Here is a 20,904-nt window from a genome sequence, read left to right on the forward strand (position 1 = left end):
TACATTTCATTCACAAATATATAAGATAACTTTGTAACTATATTGATTGATTCAGTTTTTGGTTTTTATTACTTTCTAAATCACAAGATATTTTTTCGTTGCACTGCAGTCTATTTTAGATTTTAACAAAGCAGTAATATTATTTGCTTACCTATATTATCTGATTTCAAATTAGAAATATTTAAAATATGTTTTAAAGCAGGTAGACTGTTCACATTAGATAATTATTGCATAATTATGCAAGCCTCGGTAGCGCAGTAGGCAGCGCGTAAGTCTCATAATCTTAAGGTCGTGAGTTCGATCCTCACCCGGGGCATTTTTTTTCTTAAATTTGCTAACTTCGCAACAGCGGTCGGATTTTTTTAAATAATTACTGCACATACATTACTAACATATACTACTCTTTTTGCGTCTAAAAAAATCTCTTGTTGTGATCAAACAAATACTAGATTTTATGTTTATGGTTAAAAATTTAAACTTGAAAGAATATAATGGCAAGTAACAAACATGCTATGTACTTTTGATAATAGTGTTATTTTCAATATCATAATAATAATATATGAACTACGAAGTAAAACTAATTGCAGTGACATCTACACGGAGGTGTCTCCTATCACTATAATACAAATTAGCGCCATCTATTTTCCTAAACATGTACTATAACACTTCCTAGCAAATCGTTCCCGTGAAAGGACCATTCATTTTCTATAGTTTTCGTATTAACCGGTAGATGGCGTTAAAGTGAAATAATTGAAATAAAAAAAACGTAGCCATTTTAAACATACTTTTTAAACACAATAAAAAGATTTGGTGATAATAATAGATTTACGTATAAATGTTGCCGCAGTGTAAGCCTATGGTTAGAACACAGGTAATATATACTAGTAGTAAATGACTTTTACCCGCAATACAGGCTCAGGTAAGTCCATGCCGCATCGTCCAACTCTCAGTACTCAGTCCCTCGTATAGGATACATCCTGAAACATACATAAAAGGAAAGATAAGCATCGGGAACATAAGTAACTTAATAAGAAATAAGAGTACCAAATTATTTTTAGCAAACACTGCCATGCGGCATGAACTTCCATATAACTGAGTAAAAGTTTTGCACTATTTATAGATAGATATATAGGGACGATGTGAAGAAAAAGACATTGTGATTTCATTTCGCAATATTGGGAGCAATCTCAGCATGCTTCCACAGAACCATCAGGTCTCAATTTCTACCTACGCCTTATCCCCATCTCCTCCCATGCTTCTATAATCTCCCCATATATTGCAGAACATACCTTCATATGACGGAATTATAAAACTTATACTAACACATGCAATATGTATTGAAAAAAAAATGTTCTGTTACTTCACCATGTAATCTATCATCACAAGCATTACAAAAAACTTACTAAAAAGCAACTCATTCCTCCTGATTGTAAATACATAGCTTGTTCATGAAATTTACCATCGCTAACTAGTCGGTCAGTAAGGGGCAAGTTGACAGTTACGTAGCAAAGCAACAAAACAGCCTCCTGCGAGTTTGATGGAGCATTGTTTTCGAATTCCTTCACGCCTTGGGCCGGCGCGGGTTAAGGCCATAGCAAGCCTTCGCTTGACTTATTGCCAGGCGAGATTTTTGTTTTTCCCTTATACGAGTGCTTTCTTATAATTGCAAATGTAATAAAGAGGGCCCTTTTTGCTTGACGACAAAATAAAAATTTAAACGACAATACGAAATTAATTAATTAATAGATTTGACAGTAGCAATACTATTAATGTTTAAAAATTAAACTTTTAATTAAAAAAATTTGATATCAATGAAAATAATGATTAAAAAATAAATTTATACATTTAGACACGCCGAGGCCAGTCCTTAACCAGTTAAAGTGACTGTGCACCCTTAAAATTGCCCAATTATACCCCTTTTAACCCGCGCCGCGCCGCCCCAAAGGACTATTACTGTAGATTTATATCAGGTCATTAGGACCATTGATTAGTAATGGATACGGCTGCCAGTGACCAACACGTGACTTGGATATAACATCTAGTTATTAACTGATGATTTAGAACAATCTAAAACAATAACAAGATTGACACTCTAAATTAAAAGAAACTCTGTCAAAATCATACTCTTACAATCTTACTAATATTATAAACGCGAAAGTTTAGATGGATGATAGAGTTTGTAGCCTAAACGGCAGATTTTAATGAAATTTGGTACAGATGTAAATGATAGTCTGGAAGAAAACATAGGCTCCCTTTTGTTTTTTTAATTCCACGCGGACGGAGTCGCGGGCAAAAGCTAGTAATATTATATATGCGAAAGTATAAATGGATGTTTCTTAGAGTTCGTAGCCTAAACTGCTGAACGAATCTCAATGAAATTTGGCATAGTTGTAGAGGATAGTCCGGAAGAAAACATAGGCTACTTATTTTGGTTGTTTTTGATTACATGCAAACGGAGTTGCGGCCGAAAGATAGTATTAAACTTGAAGTAAATTTGGTTTTAAATAAGTTATTTACAAAAAAGTATCAATTTCTTATTAAGGTACTAGACCCTCATTTATTAGGTACTGTACCGTTACTGTCTTTAAATTTTCGTGATAAATAAAGTACGGTATAACATTAAATATGTCTTTATTTTAAATTCTTCAATCTTCTCGCGAGTACCTCCAGTGTAGGTAAATTGTGGTGTATCGATATTAAGCTGTTATTATTCAGACATTTACACTAAAGACGCCGCCTAAGATAAATGTGTTACGGACAACAAATCCTTGGAGGCACCTTGTTTTACAAAAACATCATCTCAATTATATCAAGAGAAATTTAAAGATATTCAAAAGTAATCATTTTAATTTCTACACTAGAAAAAAAATTAGAGTCAAAAATAAAAATTAAAATTACGTTTATTATACTACTAGTTTAACCGTGACTAACACAAAAGCATATTCTTCTCTCTGTATCTTTCAAACGGAATTTAAAGAATGGCACTGTTTTTATACATTAGAGTTATATGTGAAAAACTATAACGAAAATACTGATTTTCTTATCTCTTTGAGATTAGCTCCATTTATGTTTATCTGTCCTGTTTATGTTAATAATGAAAAAAATACCTGATTAAATTTATTTGTTGATCTACTCCACATATGGCTTTGTTCTTCGCAAGCTGCTCTCAATTGAGTTATCAAGTCTGGTGAAATTCATTGTCTTTAAAGCTCTGCTCGGTCTTTTTGTGCCGATACGTGTTTAATAGTCAATTAATGCGGCTACCTGGGGCGCTTTTTATCCAGAATCGATCGCAAGGGACCTGGCCAGTCACTGCTCCTTTAACTGACCCAACAATCGCCGCATTCGGACCCTCTGCAAGCATTTAAAAATAGACAAATCTGAGATTTAAATGTTAATAACATTTGAAATACAAAACAAAATTCCAAGGAATGATGATCACGAAACATTCTAATGATTTTTTATCTGCGAAAATTATAAATAGGTGCACGTCATGTTTAAATTATTTCTAATAAATTAACAATCAATTATATTTTTAATGCAAAGATACTTAAAACTTACACTTTACATTTTTTCAATAGAAAAACAAAATTAATCCTCTCCTAATAATATTACAACACTGTGTATGTACTTATTCATGATAAAAAAATGCAATGCGTCGTATTTCTAAAAACAAAACTTTAATTCGACAGGCGCCTTCAAATTAGAGGGCGTGGCGCAGTTAGAAGGGTAATGGACCGATTATTCCGTTACACGGTGATCGACTGATTAAAATCTATGCTAACTTAATAAGGAGGAACGAAAAATACCGTTTTTAGACTTGAAATCTTAACGTGAATGAAAACGTAGTTTGTGTGGAATAAAGTCATGTTAGACGTTATATGGATAAGGACATAGCTATTATAATTCCAATAACATGTGTAAAATAATATAGAAATAACTTATATCCGTAATACGTGATGTTTGTTTCTTAGAATAAGTTTTAAGTAGTTACGACAAACGTGAAATAGCATTCCCCGAATGATAACATTTTATGGGTTGAACAAATTGAGCGTAACAGAAATGCGTGGCTAAATTAAAGGTAGCATTTGCTGGGTGGCGGTCTTTTATGGCCGACTTGTGTGTTCCTCGGGACCCGATTGTTTTTTCTAACGCAACGAATCGAATCAAAGTTATTAGCCCGACGTTCTCTTAGCGTTCGATTATCTACATTCAATGTTATTATCTATAACGTTAACTTGGATTAAAGAAGGAATTTTCTCGATCCTTTCTTCCGTTTTATTATCTTACTTGTATATTTGGTATTACGTGTAATCCTTTTTATTGATAAGTCTTTGTAGGAATGCGGTACAAAATTAATAGATTTTTTTAACTTTTACATTTGCTTGGACTAAGGGGCAAGATGAAGACATAATTTAAAACATAAATATAATAACTTTCTTTCCCTATCGTGAAAAGAATTGGCAAAGAAAAAAATAACATTTTTTTTGAGAATGCTTAATATTTTTTTGTAATTTTATTATTTTATTTAACTCTTATCAGCCGAAATAGCTCAGTTGGGAGAGCGTTAGACTGAAGATCTAAAGGTCCCCGGTTCAATCCCGGGTTTCGGCAGAATATTATTTTTTTTATTTTTCTTGCCTTTAGTCCTTTAGTAGTTAGTCATACTTCATACTAATATTATATATGCGAAAGTTAAGATGGATGGATGGATGTTTGTTAGAGCTTGTAGCCTAAACGGCTGAACGGATTTCGGTGTAGATGGAGACGATAGTCTGGAAGAATACATAGGCTATTTACGTTTGTTTATTTTAATTCCAAGCCGAAGAAGTCGCGGGCGAAAACTAGTTAATAACAAAACACATTTTTAAAACATTTCTTCTTTTCAAAACAGAACCTTGAGTCACATGTAACGTTTCATTACTTTTATTACATTTTTGTAACAAAGAGCCGTTTTATTTTATTGTTAAGTTAAGGACCATTTCAATGGAAATACCAACATTAAAAATAAATAAACGAAACCGGGGATTTCCTCGCGTGTAAGACAATTGATATTAAAACATTAACTACTTGTCCACGGGTTATAGAAGTAATATATCGAAATAAAGATTGCTGAAAAGATAATCACAGAAAAAGATTAACCTAGGAGACGAGCGACCTCATAAGACGAGCGGCATACATGGTTTGTCGGTACCACCAGTCCATCATTGTCTACCTATGTTAAAAAAGTCGATATCTATCTACATATATCTATACTATAATATTATAAAGAGGAACGATTTGTATTTTTGGATGTTTGTGTAACTTCGATTAACGTAAAAACTACTGGACAGATTCCAAAAATTCTTACACCAGTAGAAAGGTACTTTATCTGTGAATTATATAGGCTATATTTTTTTTTTATTTCACGCAGGAGAAGTCCCAAGCAACATCTAGTCTCTCATAATTGTGAATGCATAAATCACGGCACAAATAAACGTAACAATTACAATCAATTCTCACTTAATTAAATCTCATGCCAGTTATTTTCTCAGTCCACAGATACCAGTACTTCAGTACTGGCGAGCAATGAATCAAATTGTTAAACGGTAATTACTACACCACGCCGTGTTCAATGAAACTTATTTCAATTAGAAGTTCGCGAGATGAGCCACGCTATGCTATTACCTGCCTTTATTTCGTTATTTATTTCCTTGCAAGTGTGGATTGGATAAATGGACGATAAAGAATGCAATGAATATGATTTACCAAAGGTTTTGTTATTTTGTATTGCAGATGCAACAAATGATATTGCTTAACACATTTGACAGAAATACAATTTCCCGTCTTATATTTTGACTACAGAGATACAATTGGGCGACATGAAACAATTGAATACTTATCGATATCAAAAATCTTCACAATATGCACCAAAAACGCATCAAAAATGGCCACGTAATATGTAATGCAATTTGTCAAACTAAAATGTGTTACATTTAAAAAGAATGTTTTACTTTCTTATCTTAAGACGAGGATTTGTCCGACATACGTCGTAGACCCTGAACTTTATGCTTAATCTGCATAATTCAGAAGATTTAGTATGCAAAAAGTTTTTGACGTCAAATGATACAAAATCTTTTTGAGATAAAACAAACGGATAATCAAATACATGTTAAAATATATAAGAAAAATCTTAGTATAATAAAAATTCAAGTGTTAATGTCATCATCATCATCTCCCCTACCTTATTTACTCCCGTGGGGACGACGCACCGGGTTTTGGTTCTCTAAATAACTATCATCTGTAATCTCAGTCATCGCTCCCTGCTTGTACCTACAAAAATAAAGTACATTAACCGAATGTAATTAGTATTCTTAAAACATAGGTAACTTTGTCAAAATATGAGTAACATACTCACGTGATACCATCGAAGAAATTGAAGGATTCGATACTCTGCAAATTGAAACCAACCAATCCAACTTGGTCTTGGTCGCATTCATGTAAACTTTAATACTATTTTCCATTTGTTCCCCATCACGTAATATTTCCAATGTGACGTTACCAACAGAATCGTCAGTGATGGCGGCGGTTGTAACGCGTTAATTACTTTGCACGTAACATTTGCACTGTCTTGACAATTGTTTGAATCTTTTCACTTTTTTAGTTCATATGTCAATTTTACTCTAATTCAATCTAAAACTTACAGTACCCTACCGACTGCACATTGTAAAACGTCGGAGCGATTAGGTAGACGGAGTGACGTATTAACTGATTTATTTTAAAGTACCTACCTATTTACTTATTTTTTTTAATAACAAAATCTGACAATTTTAATACTTGAACTATATAAAATATGTTAATATAAGTTGGTAACTAAGTTATTAAAGTTTTTGCGATGTTACATACTTTGAGTAACTGAATATTTTTATTCATGTCCAGTCTATATGTATGTGAGTTTCCCGCTTGTTTTCTGTTTAATTAATTTAAGTGGATAGATATTTTATCTTAACCATTATCCTATGAATTATGTATTAATTGCATGTATCATAACTACCAACACGAAGGTTGGCATTAAAATAGTTCCTAAGGAACATCCCGGTCGATTTATTCACACGGAGGCACACTACTTACGGCAACGAAAATAATTACAGGCCATCATCGGCTATTAAATAAGCTATATTACCCGCGTAACTCAATACCCACTAATTGTTGCTGCCTGTATAATCGAGCACGCTTAAGTATTATAATAAATTACCTACTTGAGACAGCGAATACCTAATCTTTATCTCGTTTTTAACGAACTATGCCATGTAGTATTTTAAACACCTGATTTGTAAAGATTTTATTAGCCGTTTAATATGAACAAAATTGTTGAAATTAATAGACTGGACCGTGTGTTCTGTCTAATGTAATACTACATTAACGTGTTAATATATCGGGCATAAATTTTACGGTAAATCTAATTAATTTATATGTTGAGTAACAAAATGGATGATAATATGCTAAAGAGGTATAACCCGTTTTCGTCATCAATTATAGGCAACTTTTCAACGCGTCTTAGAACCATATCACATTATAATCCAGACATAAATTAACCTGAAATTCCTACAAATTGATAACGCGCTTGGACAGACAAGGCGCTGTTTTAATTTCGAGGTGTAGTCGCGTGGGCGTGGCGGCGCCACTGCTCCGAAGAGGTTATATTGTATGCTAATTTCATACGATTTCGAATAATAATTAATAGTAAAAAGAAATAATGACATGGAAGCGGCTCCTCTGAACACCGTGACGGGTGCGTTGCTAATAGCTGTTTATATTGTGTTCGGTACTAACTAGGACCTCATCTGTCATGATAGTAACTAGATCCTTACAATTGTACCGTTAACCGACCACACGTTTCATCTTAAAGGGATTTCTTTAATTAAATGTTATGATTTTTGCTAGGGTACTTTCATAAAAAAGCCCTACATCAAAACACGCTTTAGGCTATATATTTTCAAGTTATTAAACTTAGGCGGTAAATACTGGAAAAAAACGTCAAGCGAAAAAGGGACAAAATCTACCACCAAAAGCACCAAAAAAGAGTGTTTTCTTAAAGCTAAAACTGCGACAGATCTTCCTTGTCAATTTTCAATTTGAATTTTAACGTTTTCAATAATTTTATTTCTGCATGCAAAGAATAACATAAACTTTATTTGTGTGACAAGAGGTAAAAAAAATGTTAATACAATGATCACAATATAAAGAAAATAATTTAAAAAGTACTAATCGTAATCGATTCACGCAATGCTGCCACTTCATGCGCAGAATTTTTATAATCTATGGCACTCTTGCACAAGAATTTGGAAGATGTCAAATTAAATTCAAATGCGATGGGAGATTTTAATTCCTTTTCTATTGTAAGTGCAGTAAGTGTAAATTTAGTTTTAGATTTTAAATCATTGTTGGATAATGCATCATTTTTGATTTATTCGCTATCATAAATTTGTGACAGCAAAACTGTAAGTATAAGAACAATTTATTTTGCTATATTTCGTAATAAAAATTAAGTGTAATAGTTTACATATTGCAGGTGATAAGAAGTATTATGAAATTAGTGAATTAACAGGCAAATCATGTCGCGGATCCAGCTAAAAGATTAAACGACAATATGAATGAACATAACCTCAAAGATTGTTAATAAATGTGCAGTTTTATAATAGTGATACGACTACATAAACTGTTATACACTATAACTGAATATTTCTACAAGTAAAAGGTATGTAAGTTAAATTTAGAATATTTTGTCGTATATTTTATGTAAGATTTATTAAATTATCTGTATATTTTGTTAGTCCGTAAAAACAAAAAGATTGTGATAATGTTTTATTAACAGAAGGAAAAAACATTAGAAAAGCAAAATGTAATGTGTGTTTTTTTTTCTAGATTTCAAAAACAGTTAATACATAAGAATCTCTGAAGAAGTATTCTAGAATTCATATGATATATCCATACAAGTGGAAGAAATAAAAATTAGATTCTGCAAGGGAAAGTATAGTGCTCAGCTCCAGTGTAGTGATTGGCAAGTAATTTTTTCCTAAATATTGATAATTTGTACTCAGCTAGTGAATTATAAAAGCACACAATTACGTTGTTACTTCGTATCACGTATCACTCTTTTGTTTCGAGTCTAGAATTTTTTTTTATTATATTTTTAATTTGGTGTATTGTTGATGGCCAGTCTTACAATCAAATTATAACGTATTAATATTAATTAACGTCCTTTTATGTTTTAAATAATATAATTCTTATGCAATTTGAGCCTATTCTGTTAGCGCCATCTAGCGGTTGATGGCCGACATCATCAATTTAAATTTGAATGTAAATGCAGGCGTTTAGTTACGGCCGTGACTGCCAACTTTGCAACACCTGAAAATTAACTTCGCTCACAAATTATCTGTCTGTGTTTACATTGTTACAATGTACTTATGAATTATTCATCTACAATTATTGCTATTAATACCAAGAACTTGTGTGTGGTCTACGTAAAACGTTATGCTCTCTATAATTTTTATATTCTGGAAAGACAAAGATAGTATTTTCTGCCAGCATTTAAAACTTTATACCTCCTTACTTGATAAGTACAATTATTTAATTTTGTAAATTATATATGAAGGTGTAGAAATTCTTTGTTATGAAATTAATAGAATTCCTGGGTTATTCAAAATTAAATAATGGCAGTTAATCTATAAACAGGATATGTATTTATTACTAAAATACATAAAAATATACTGCTTATTGGTACAGGATCGCACAGAGAACATAGAAATTACAAAATATCTTTCAATGTTTAAAGAAATTGTAATTTAGTTTCAAATTGCTTTCACGAGGCGTTTGTTTTATCGTTCAGTTTAAATTATTTGTTCGTCAGTCGGTTCGTGACCGACAAGACGTGTTTGTTCATACAGACTTACTACTGCTTTACGCGCGGAATAATTCGTATCAAAATGTTTAATGCTTATTATTTATACGTGGAAATAATTATTGCCTTTAATGCTATTATACTGGAGTTTGATTCGTAAAAAATTGCATTATATCGCAAAAATTTATAAACAAAATTAAGTGAATTATCAGTTAGTCTGCAATTAACGGAATAAAAGCTATCGGTCGTTCGTCGCCTGCAGTTTCATAGAAAACGTAATAAAACAAAATCGGTAGTCCAATTAGTAATATTGAAATAAAGCGTTCCATTGGCATAATTTACCACTAAGTTTGATTGCTGTGGAATTTAAATATTCAAAATAATTTAAAGATAGAAAATCACATAATGCTATATCAAAACTAATATTGTAAAGAGGAAATAATTGTATTTTTTATGTATTGAAAGAACTCAAAAATACTGGGACGATTTAAAAAATACTATCACCATTAAAAAGCTAAATTATCAATGAGTAACATAGGCTATATTCTTTTTCTTCTTTTTAAACTTTTTAGACTTTTTTTTTAAATTTGACGCGAACGAAGTCGCGTGCAACATCTGTCTTATATTTTGTTAATACAAAACATGTACATCGACCGCTGTTAGACGCGTGCGCATCTTTTATCTGTACTATCTATACTATTAAAATAAAGCGTAAACACACACTTCTTTGTTGCCTAAGATGTCAGCAATTACAGCATATTTTTGAATAATTCTCTTTAATAAAAAGGTCTACACTTACGTCACGCTTTAGGCTATATATTTTCACGCCATTAAACTTAGGGGGTAAATATTTAGGATAAAAACCCTAATGTGGGAAAGTGACCATAAGCTGCTGCCAACATCAAGGTTGCCATGGTTTGTCATCGTCATGTCAACAATAAAATTAAATTTTCATAAATTTATGCGGATGAAGTCGCACGGGAACAGCTAGCCAAACATGTTTTTATAATCACAATTTACGATACACGGATCAGGGTCTGCTACCGGTATCGAAATATTGATCCCAAGAATCACATTATTAAATTGTACATGAGGTTTATCCAATTTATACTCAATATCAAAATTAAGTAGCACACTTTTGAATTTTCGAGTCGATCGCTATATTAAAAGTTTTACAGTTACATACTCAATGTTAGTTACTAATTATTAAATGTGTAGTAAATCAAAAATCTTCATAGTGCATATGTATTTTTACTCTTTGTCTATTTGTATCACGCGCGGAATACTTTTCTAAAAATACATTTAAAGTTGCATTTAAAATGGTACATCTTATTCACTTCATTGGATGTTATCTATGCTAATAGTGATTGTGCTTGCTCACATACAAAATATTCAGAAAAATCGTATCTTACATCCATTAGCGCCTCATATCGTATGCAAATTGCAGACAAGCCGAACACTACAATTACCATCGCGACCGTCGATTTCTCTTAATTTTTCGATTCACATTTTCCTTCATTTTCTTTCTTATCTCTATAGTTTACGATCGATGTATAATGTACACGGAGACGAGGTGATGATTTTGGGTGGTCCGACTTTAACGTAATGATGTTATTATTTATATGGAATTAATGGCGTGGCCTCACTTCAACTGTCTCATCAAGATAAGTGCGCATTGAACGAGCACTCATTAGTACGTTATCGTATGAACGATTCACTTTTAACGTTTATCTCTGTTCAGATATTTCGATTTGATTGTCCTCAAGAGCTGCCGGTGAAATTCTGTACGTCTTCTATGTCAATTATAATTCAGATTAATAATAAATTAAATTATATATTTTGAATTAGAGTTTACTGAAATGGGACAGTAATGGTTTACTAAGTTCCTACAGTTACTGAATAAATTTTCATATTAAAATTAAAATTAAAAAAACCCGATAAGCTCTAGTTTTTCCCCAATTATCATTACTAAGACCAATTTAATAATATTTAGTGTACTAAAGCAATTTAATTATTAAAAAACAAAATGTTTTTCTTACGAAAATTTCAGTTATCGCAATGTAAAATGTTCCCTGTTATCCAAATCATGATAGATGTTAGAATTCTTGCTTACTATTAATAGTAAATTGTTTACATTAATGATTTTAAATCGATCTTTATTACGTATATCATGTACGTTATTATCTTGATGCGTGACTGAAAAGATTACTGATCAAAAGATATTATTGTTGATATCTACAAAATTAATAATGTTATCGATTTAGATAAAACGATGCTTTTGCTAATAATTCCACAGTACACTATTGTTTTGTCTATTTTTTGTTTTATCAAAACTAACCAAGATAATCTCTGATTATAAATACATTAAGTTTTATTTGCGGTTGCAGTTTGAATTTTAATTTAAATTAAATCAAACACTTCAACAATGATTGTAGAAAAAAAATATTACACCTATAACAAATTAATTTATTGCATTGTTTTCAATTGTAATGCTTTTTTATAACTTCCTAGCTGTTCCAGTGCGGCTTCATCCGCATGAAATATCAAAATTCAAATGCACAAATGAAAATTGCTGCCTTGATGTTGGCAGCAACTTATGGTCTCGTTCCCACGTTAGGATTTTTATCCAAAATATTTACCCCCTAAGCTTAATGGCGTGAAAATATATAGCCTAAAGCGTGACGTAAGTGTAGGGCTTTTTATTAAAAGAAGAACTAATCAAAAATATGGTGTAATTGCTGAGATCTTAGGCAACAAAGAAGTGTGTGTTTACGCTTTATTATAATAGCATAGATTTGTTTAATTAAATGAGTAATTTTTTTCAAACCTTGTGAAAATCACATTTAATACAAGATTGTGTAAAATTAAAGGAAAAGGAGTAAAAAAAATTAGCATCCAAATTCATATTTTTTGCTCAACGTTCTATATAACCGTAAGCATTTAAGGGTTAAACAATTTGTATTATAAAAATACAAGAGCAGAACGATAGCAGTGACGTAAGTAAACATATAATTGGTATAGTCGTGGGAACTGTATGTTTGTCCGCGTGTCGGTCTCCTCGGCCAACAACTAAACACTCCACGTCTTTTGTCCGAAAATGTAATGGGAATAGATAAATAAGGACGAGGACACTTCTCTGAGAATGGCGCTACAAATAGAAAGGAAGAAAGAGATTTTATCTTATATTTTCTCTTCTAATTTTTATTGGTAATATAAATGAATAACAAGTACCTATCATATTCACATAAAACAGTTTATTGGCTAGTTACTTTATAAAAATCCTTATTTAATTTAACATTACAAACATACATGCCTATTACATACACAAATAATAAATTTACACTAAAGGACTCCCTTGACGATTCTGAGTACGGCAGTAAGTAATACCAAAAATTAATCAGCCCCGTTTAAATCTTAAATTGAAAACTAATAACCATATTAATTGAATCAAAAATAGAGCATTAGCGTGTAAATAGAATTTTTACTTTTAATATCTAGCCTTTCATTCTAACCGGACAAGTCGGGCACATAGCATATCCGCAAGGGAACGTAATGGACTTGTAATACCCGTCGACTTCAAACATACTAGTGGCGTTAAAAGGACGAACGGCTAACACAATACCAATTTCTTTTCATGGTCCAAGTAGTAGACGGAAGAGGTTGTAGTAAGTGAGACCCAAAAATCGTAATCATTGAGGTATTAGTGTTTGATTATGCTTTTAACTTATGATCCATCGTGACCGGTAGTAGCCTGAACGGTTTGATCAACATTGAATGTTGGACGTCATTTGATTTCTCCAAAGTAATGTGCGTATTTTACATTAAAATGTAATCGAACAGAAATTGATTGATAAAAAAATCAACAGTTAAAGAATATGATTGTTAAGTATAGGAGAGGTGCAAACCTACATAACTTGTTGACTAGAGAAATCGGTTTTATTGTTATTAAGTACATGCAAGGACCTCAATTCGCTACCGCTTATCTTCCACACCACTCGACTAGACAGTGGACGTTAAATATTTACCAAGTGGAGTATTTTTTGTCAAGCCCAAGTGGAAGGGTTGAATGGCTGAGGGTGTTTGTAGAGACGCGGCAACCTTCACGGTGGAATTTGGTAAAATTGTGCCGCTAAACAATATGATAATGGACCGCCCTTTGTCACTAACATAAGCGTAGCGGTGACGGTTTGCATGAAAACACATTACTTTTCTCCTGTTCAATCATGACATGCTGGAAATTTTAAAGTTTCTATTTTTATCCTTCAATAAACATCCCCAATAAAGAGCGATATCACCTTCAGGATCCCTACATGTTTATTAAACTTGTTGTTTTCCTTGGCTTCAAAATGATACTTGAATGTAATATTGTAAGAGAGCTTTCTAAACTTTCGTACTACTGTTTTCGCACTTTAATTCCTATTTATTATATGTAAGTGCGCATACTACTAGATTTTTAGTTGCGGAACTAAACAGTTGAATCGTCTGCGAAACAATCGACAATCGCACAACAGTTGTGCGATAGTTTAGTCAAAGGTGTGCGCCCGCTCTAACTCTGGTTTAAGTGTCAACATGACATTGGATATATTCCGTACATTCCCTCGTCGGAAAATTCGGAAATCCCCAGATCAATACCACTGACTTTTTTTTGGAGAATATTCCCCTTACGTATGTGGTCGCGACGTCATCAATAATGCACTGGTTTAAACTGTGATTCGTCGCTAATAATGTATTTTGATGGAAAGGTTTGGAAAAAAGTATTAACTATGTTTCATCGTTTACCAAATGACCATTGTTTCATAATCCAATACAGAAAGTAAAAATAATCAGTTCCAATTATTTAATTCCAAGTATTTAACTTAAATATCCCAAAAACTTTTTCGTATTTGCCAATACACAGTACATAATTATAATAACAAAGGTAGGATAAATAATTTTCTTCTATTTGTACCCTCCCAACACAATTACGAATTGTTCTCGTCGGAACGGAGTTTTCAAGGGCGATTTAAACGAAAGAATTGTTTGCCGATCTCTCCATTCCCATTGTGCTGGGTACAAAAGAGGCGGCTTTCGAGCTTTTATTTAACTTTCGCCTTATTCCCCGCCGCAGTTCAAATGTAGATAATATATTCTAAATTAACACCTAATAATGAAACGAACTATTCACTATAGAATATTTAAAACAAAGTTTAAAGTTGAATTATAATAAAATTATAATTAATAAAAGGTCATGAGCCTTATGACCTTTGATTTTTAACCCCTTTAAGAGACAACTAAATTTAAAAAAATCCTTGTAGGGGTTTTTAAATAGCGAGTCATTATCATCTTTGTAACTCCAGTCAATTTCACCAGACTGTACGTTCTCCACGTAAGGAAAAAGAGCCTATCAGCACCATCTGTCATCCATACTTAAGTTTAGTCCAGAGAATTTACCAGCGTAAAAATGTATATTTTTAAGATACCATCATAAAATCATTTAACAGTTTAAAACAAATAGAATAGCCACTTGCGTTATAATGTGAAGATAAAGCGTTACGTTGATTCGAGCGTCGCTCAGGTAGTGGCTAGCTGGTCGGCCGCGGTCGATTGTTTGTACTAACAGTTAACGCAAACCTTAACTAGTTGGTGCGGGTATGATGCGTCTCGATTAACGCTCGTTTCGAGCCCGTGGAGCATTCCTCTACGCACTCATTCAACTTGAAGCTTTTTTTGTGAATGTACATCTATTGAACTTTAAGCTTGTTTGCAACTTCCGGTACAAGCTGTATGGCTAAAACACACAGTCAAAATGTTGTATGCTGCAGTATGTTAGTTCGTTTGTGTGTTACAAAATTTAAATTCAAATAATTTTAAATCAGAGGAATTAAAATTAAATAGTTAAATAATATGAAGTTGGTACATTTATAACATGGACCCTTTGACTTTAAAGGTCTCTTGGGATATGATATTTTTAACCACCTTCTCGTCCCTAGGTTTTCGAAATTACAATCGCTCAATGTCAAATTAGTTGACATATTCTATATAAAATATATAATTTTTGTTTGTAACCGAACTGCAACAGTACGTATCTTTTATGGTTTAATACAGAATTTAACCTAACTATGTTTTTGTATTTTACTACTTATATAGAAGGTACTCTCAACAACTTTTAAATTCTGTATGTCATTGCACACGTTTTCACATAGAAACAGTTGTCTGTTAATGTACAGAATAGATATGGAGCGTTATCGTATTTTTGCAGATCAGACGTTACTTTCGTATGATGATAAGATATAGAAATCGAAAACATTTAGGTCAAGGCATGAGAACATTTTGATGATTGTTACTCTACTATTGTTTGAAGGAAAATAAACGATACAACAATTCTTATTCAGAAAGCTACGTAGGTGCTTAGCGGTTATGACGAATAATATAATTAAAACAAGCTAATACTTATTTATTATGTTTGCTAGTTATTTGTTTATTTTTTATATCATACGATGACAAACGAGCAAGCGGCCACCTGAATCCGCCAAAATGGCGAAGCGACCGCTGCCCATAAACGTCCGCAACAGCGGATGCATTGCCCTTAATCCACGGAAGATGAGACGCACATAAAGAGGATGTTTCCCCTTTCTATGCGTCTCCTTCACCATCAAATCCACGTTCCCTTCCTATCCTATTTTTATAAGAAAAAGGGTGGAAAGGAAAAGGGTTTAAATTGGGCCTACGGCACCAAAAATGTTTGCCAACTACAAAACAAGAACATATCAAAACAGAATGTTACACGATAAATAAATGAATAATGGTAACTTTAATTTACTTACTTACTTAACTTTATAAAAAGGTTAATTAAAAAATAAAGAAGACGCAAAACTTCAACCTTCAACATCCATAATTTCCAATAAGTTCGCTGAGGTCTTGACTCATTTTTAGCGTTGCAAGTAAATACTTACACAGTGGTTTATTTTAAGTAAATACGAAGGAAATTTATTTAAGTGTTAATTTGCGGAAATATAACATTACGAGTACTCGAGGCGCCTCAGTGTTACATGACCAAGGATGAACCGATTTAGCTTTAATAAAGACGGGGCGTTGACTTAATGCGAACTACGTCAATGGATTTCAAGTTTTGCGAAATGACGACACGTCACTGTTCGATATAACTGTTTTAAAAGTCTTTGAACGTGTATAGCTTAGTTCAAAACAAATATGATGTACGCAGAATATGTAAGACATTCGTATTACTTAATCATAATTTTTAAGTTGGTTTTAAGTTACTTTTTCTTTGGAAAAAATCTTGTGTTAAATGGCCTGGTACATAGCCATAAAGTACATTCAAATAATGATAATCTAACTAACTTCTAACTAATATTATAAATTCGAAAGTTTAGATGGATGGATGAATGATTGTTAGAGTTTGTAGCCTAAACGGCTGAACGGATTTCAACGAAATTTAGCATAGACGTAGAGCATAGTCTGGAAGAACACATAGGCTACTCACATTTGTTTTTTTTTAATTCCACGCGGACGGAGTCGCGGGCGAAAGCTAGTAATGTTATATGTTAAAAAGCATACATTTTTTTCTTGATTAAATAGCTATAAATCGTTTCAGGTTTAGTTTTTCTCCAAAAAAACACCATGAGTTCAATAGTTTTACCAACACGTGCCGTATTCTAGCATCGGAAAATTTACATTGATAATATGAGCAAACATACACATTCCGAAGGCATCCTTACATTGGTGGGCAGTTAAACAGATGTCTAATGTAAAGTCGGCTCCGAAAGAAATTGTTTCTACCTGTTTGGGCGGTTCATGGACTATCAACGCACCTGTAGCTCCGAGCCGCCTGGTTAACACTTGCATCAGTGTGTACGTTAGTATCTACAAACATGATCAATACTCGGGCCGATTTTAAATTTCTCTTATTCCGTTTAGGACCACAGAGTAAAAGTTTTATTATAGAGAAAGTCACATTGTTAAAACTGCATAGAGTAACATTTGGCGAACGAGTCACATACTAGAATTGGTTTTAAAGAAACGTTTGAATATTTTTTTTATAGTTTAATTGAGACGTGATGATTGAATATTGTTTCAATAATTACAACACTCGAACTCGAAATGTAAAACTTGAAATAACAAGCGTGAATTCCATCGCAAAGCAAGATAATGTCATATTTATCATTTTCCTCAACCTCGAGAATTGTACGTTACGTATATTAAGAATGGAGTCAAGAAGCCCATAAACGTTTCACGTGTAAGTCGCTCGTGTGATGTAATGCAAGAGCAACGTTTCAGCAAGTGTTAGAACCGTGAAGCGAGTTATATGGGCGTGACAATTTGACGTACTGGCTAGTAAAAACATTACGTTTTGATAGCAACGCATTCACAATTTACGTCTAGGTCGCCGATGTAAATACTATTTATATTTCTTTTATTCAGCAAAGTTATAACCGTGTATCGTATACGTCACCTTTATATACAAACACTTTACATGTAACGCTCAATTTACGATGACAAAATCTTAATCATTTTATGTTCAAACTTTCCTCAAAGATTTATTTGAGTATAGTCGAAAACTATAAGTAGATTGCTTAAATGGTTGGATACATTTAGATTGTTAAAGAGTATTGTGTAGTCTTAATTTCATCTTCTTATGAAATTCCAATAAGTAAAACGGGAATTTTAATAGACACTAGTGTCAAAATCTAACCATAAGTTGTACAAAATCTTTTCTTTACCTCAGTTTTTTTCTAGGATAGTGGAAGGAATCTAGACAGGAAAACAATTAAAATTCTATACCCAAAGGCATAGTAAACACACAGACAAGAGAAACTAAAATGCCCAGTTCGCATCATCAATAAAAATATGAAAGCCCGCCTTGCACCTGTACTGTGTACGACCGGACTTGAACTTTGTACAATGTTAGCTGCCCGTTAGACATACCGCCGCACCGACAAGGACTTCTACTTGCTTCACACATACATCATTACACATGTACATAGTTTGTGCATCTTATTATGACTGCTAGAACATATTCTCGGAATCCTCAAGTTCATTATCGTGAGCCAACTGAAGGTCCTGGTCCTGACTTTTTAGGTGCTACACATATAATAGTAAGCATGCCTAATAGGAGGATAATCTTCTTGGAACATATGTTAGTTCTATTGTGTTATCATCAACCTACCTTTTTACCGATAGTTGGTCGGTACAGTATGTACGGTCTTCCATAGATTTCCATCTGCCTTTACATCTAAATTCACTCTCTTGCACTTATCCACGTTTACTCAATCCATCCATATCTTCCTCGCTATTTTACCTTTGTAACCATCTAGATTCATTCTTGTTTATGGAATTGTTTAACGAATTTCAGTCATTCCAATTGTTTTTTTAGTCAAAATCATATACAGGAATATAGTCAGATTTCTGTTTGACCGTAGCTTCTATGTGAAATATTTTATCCCTTGTTATATATACTAATATTATAAAGTGGAAAAATTTGTGTTTTTAGATTTTTGTATGTATTGAAATAGCTCAAAAACTACTGGGCCGATTTAAAAAAAATCTTGCACATTTAAAAAGCTACATAATCACTGAATAACATAGGCCTTATTCCAAAATTATTTCCACGCGGACGAAGTCACGAGTAACAGCTAGTGTATTACAAAAGCATAGTTAGTTGCGAATGCTCTCAGGCTGGCAGTGGCGGAGTTGTGCGATAATGCACGTATCGGCGCGTTCTATCGATACTCGTGACGTATCCACTTGTATCATAATACGTGTCACGCGTACAAATACAAAACTAGATGAACGAATTTTATACAAATTGTTTCCTTGTCGCTCACAATGACACAGTAATAGAAAATGTTAATAAACTATTTAATTAAAAAATTCTTACCCGTGTAATTACTCTCGGATATTTGTTTCTCTGTAGTGTTTGAATCCTTTGATCTACGTAAAAGCAAAATGTAGCATATACTGAGCCATTCCATCCCGTAGAGTAAGGATAATTCATTTATACTAGCCTCTAAAATTAACCTTGACCAATTGAATTGAAGATAATTTATTTAGGAAAAGCAGATACAGGATGAATACTCACTTGAATAATTAATGTACAGACGTTATTGAAATCTACTCCGTATCTAACTTAGGTATATTTATTTTGATGAAGAAATATTATTCTTTATTATTTTATAACCATATTAAATATGGTTTTGTAAATGGAAATCTATGGAAATATAGTGCGAGAGACTATAGTACTCCAACGTGCAAAATGAAAAGTTATCGATTTTACACGTGCGTTATAAGACGACATTTTAACGATGATTAATTCAAAAATTGTTACATTTTGTACATGACACATAGGATATTGACGTAAAAAAATTCAAAACACGCAAGACAATTGCATCAGTAAGCACTACATAGATAAATACCTTATTTACGTAATTGAAAACACAAAGAATTCGCGTCGCTCTATTCAGTGACGTTCACGAGTATTATCTTTTTTGAATGGTATAATTAATAATTTCACAGCTTCTATTTTTGTAATAATAATAATGGAGAAAATTGGAGGTATTACGATATAAGCAAAAGTAGATCTAAGTTGTAAATTAATGTGAGTAGTGAACATATAGTTTAAATTTCGTCCGGGTTATTGCGGGTAACCGGGCACATTTTTATTCACCCGCAAAGGGTAGTTCGCGCGCATTTTCGGAGCGGTCTACGGTCGAGAGACTCGTTTGCAAAGAGCCCAGTGAGTCAGTCTGTTTTAAAAGTGTCATTTTTGTTAGCGATTGGGGTCGCGTTGAATTTTGGTTTCACAGGTGGAACAATAATGGTGTTTGTATTTGCTGGCAGTTTCGCTGTCGTCTATAGAAGACTCGATTGACAACAACAGTAACCAGGCAACGCAGGCGTTGAACGGGACATCCAGTAGGTAAGTGCCATTTTATCCTTCTTCATCCCCTTATTTATGCCCCCGATTAATGCGTAAGCTAAGATTGTTTGGAACTTGTATGTTGTGAAACTACTTACTGTGCTGTTTGAAC

General features: G+C 32.8%; 1 long non-coding RNA gene and 2 other non-coding genes across 3 annotated transcripts in view; all 3 read left to right on the forward strand.

Moving 5' to 3' along the window:
- Positions 1 to 243: 243 nt before the first annotated feature.
- Positions 244 to 316, forward strand: Trnam-cau. Its single transcript has one exon. It is a non-coding gene; the product is annotated as a tRNA-Met (tRNA).
- Positions 317 to 4,541: 4,225 nt separating this feature from the next.
- Trnaf-gaa lies at positions 4,542 to 4,614 on the forward strand. Its single transcript has one exon. It is a non-coding gene; the product is annotated as a tRNA-Phe (tRNA).
- A 3,714-nt stretch (positions 4,615 to 8,328) lies between these two features.
- LOC106099338 overlaps positions 8,329 to 20,904 on the forward strand; it is a 112,680-nt gene continuing 100,104 nt past the window's right edge. The window contains exons 1-4 of the long non-coding RNA XR_001225373.1: positions 8,329 to 8,480; positions 8,552 to 8,737; positions 8,905 to 9,044; positions 20,714 to 20,792. This is a non-coding gene — a long non-coding RNA (uncharacterized LOC106099338). The remainder of the gene's footprint in view (positions 8,481 to 8,551; positions 8,738 to 8,904; positions 9,045 to 20,713; positions 20,793 to 20,904) is intronic.

This window comes from Papilio polytes, unplaced genomic scaffold, assembly GCF_000836215.1.
Source record: "Papilio polytes unplaced genomic scaffold, Ppol_1.0 DF824135.1, whole genome shotgun sequence".
In the NCBI taxonomy this organism is placed as follows: Eukaryota; Metazoa; Arthropoda; class Insecta; order Lepidoptera; family Papilionidae; genus Papilio; species Papilio polytes.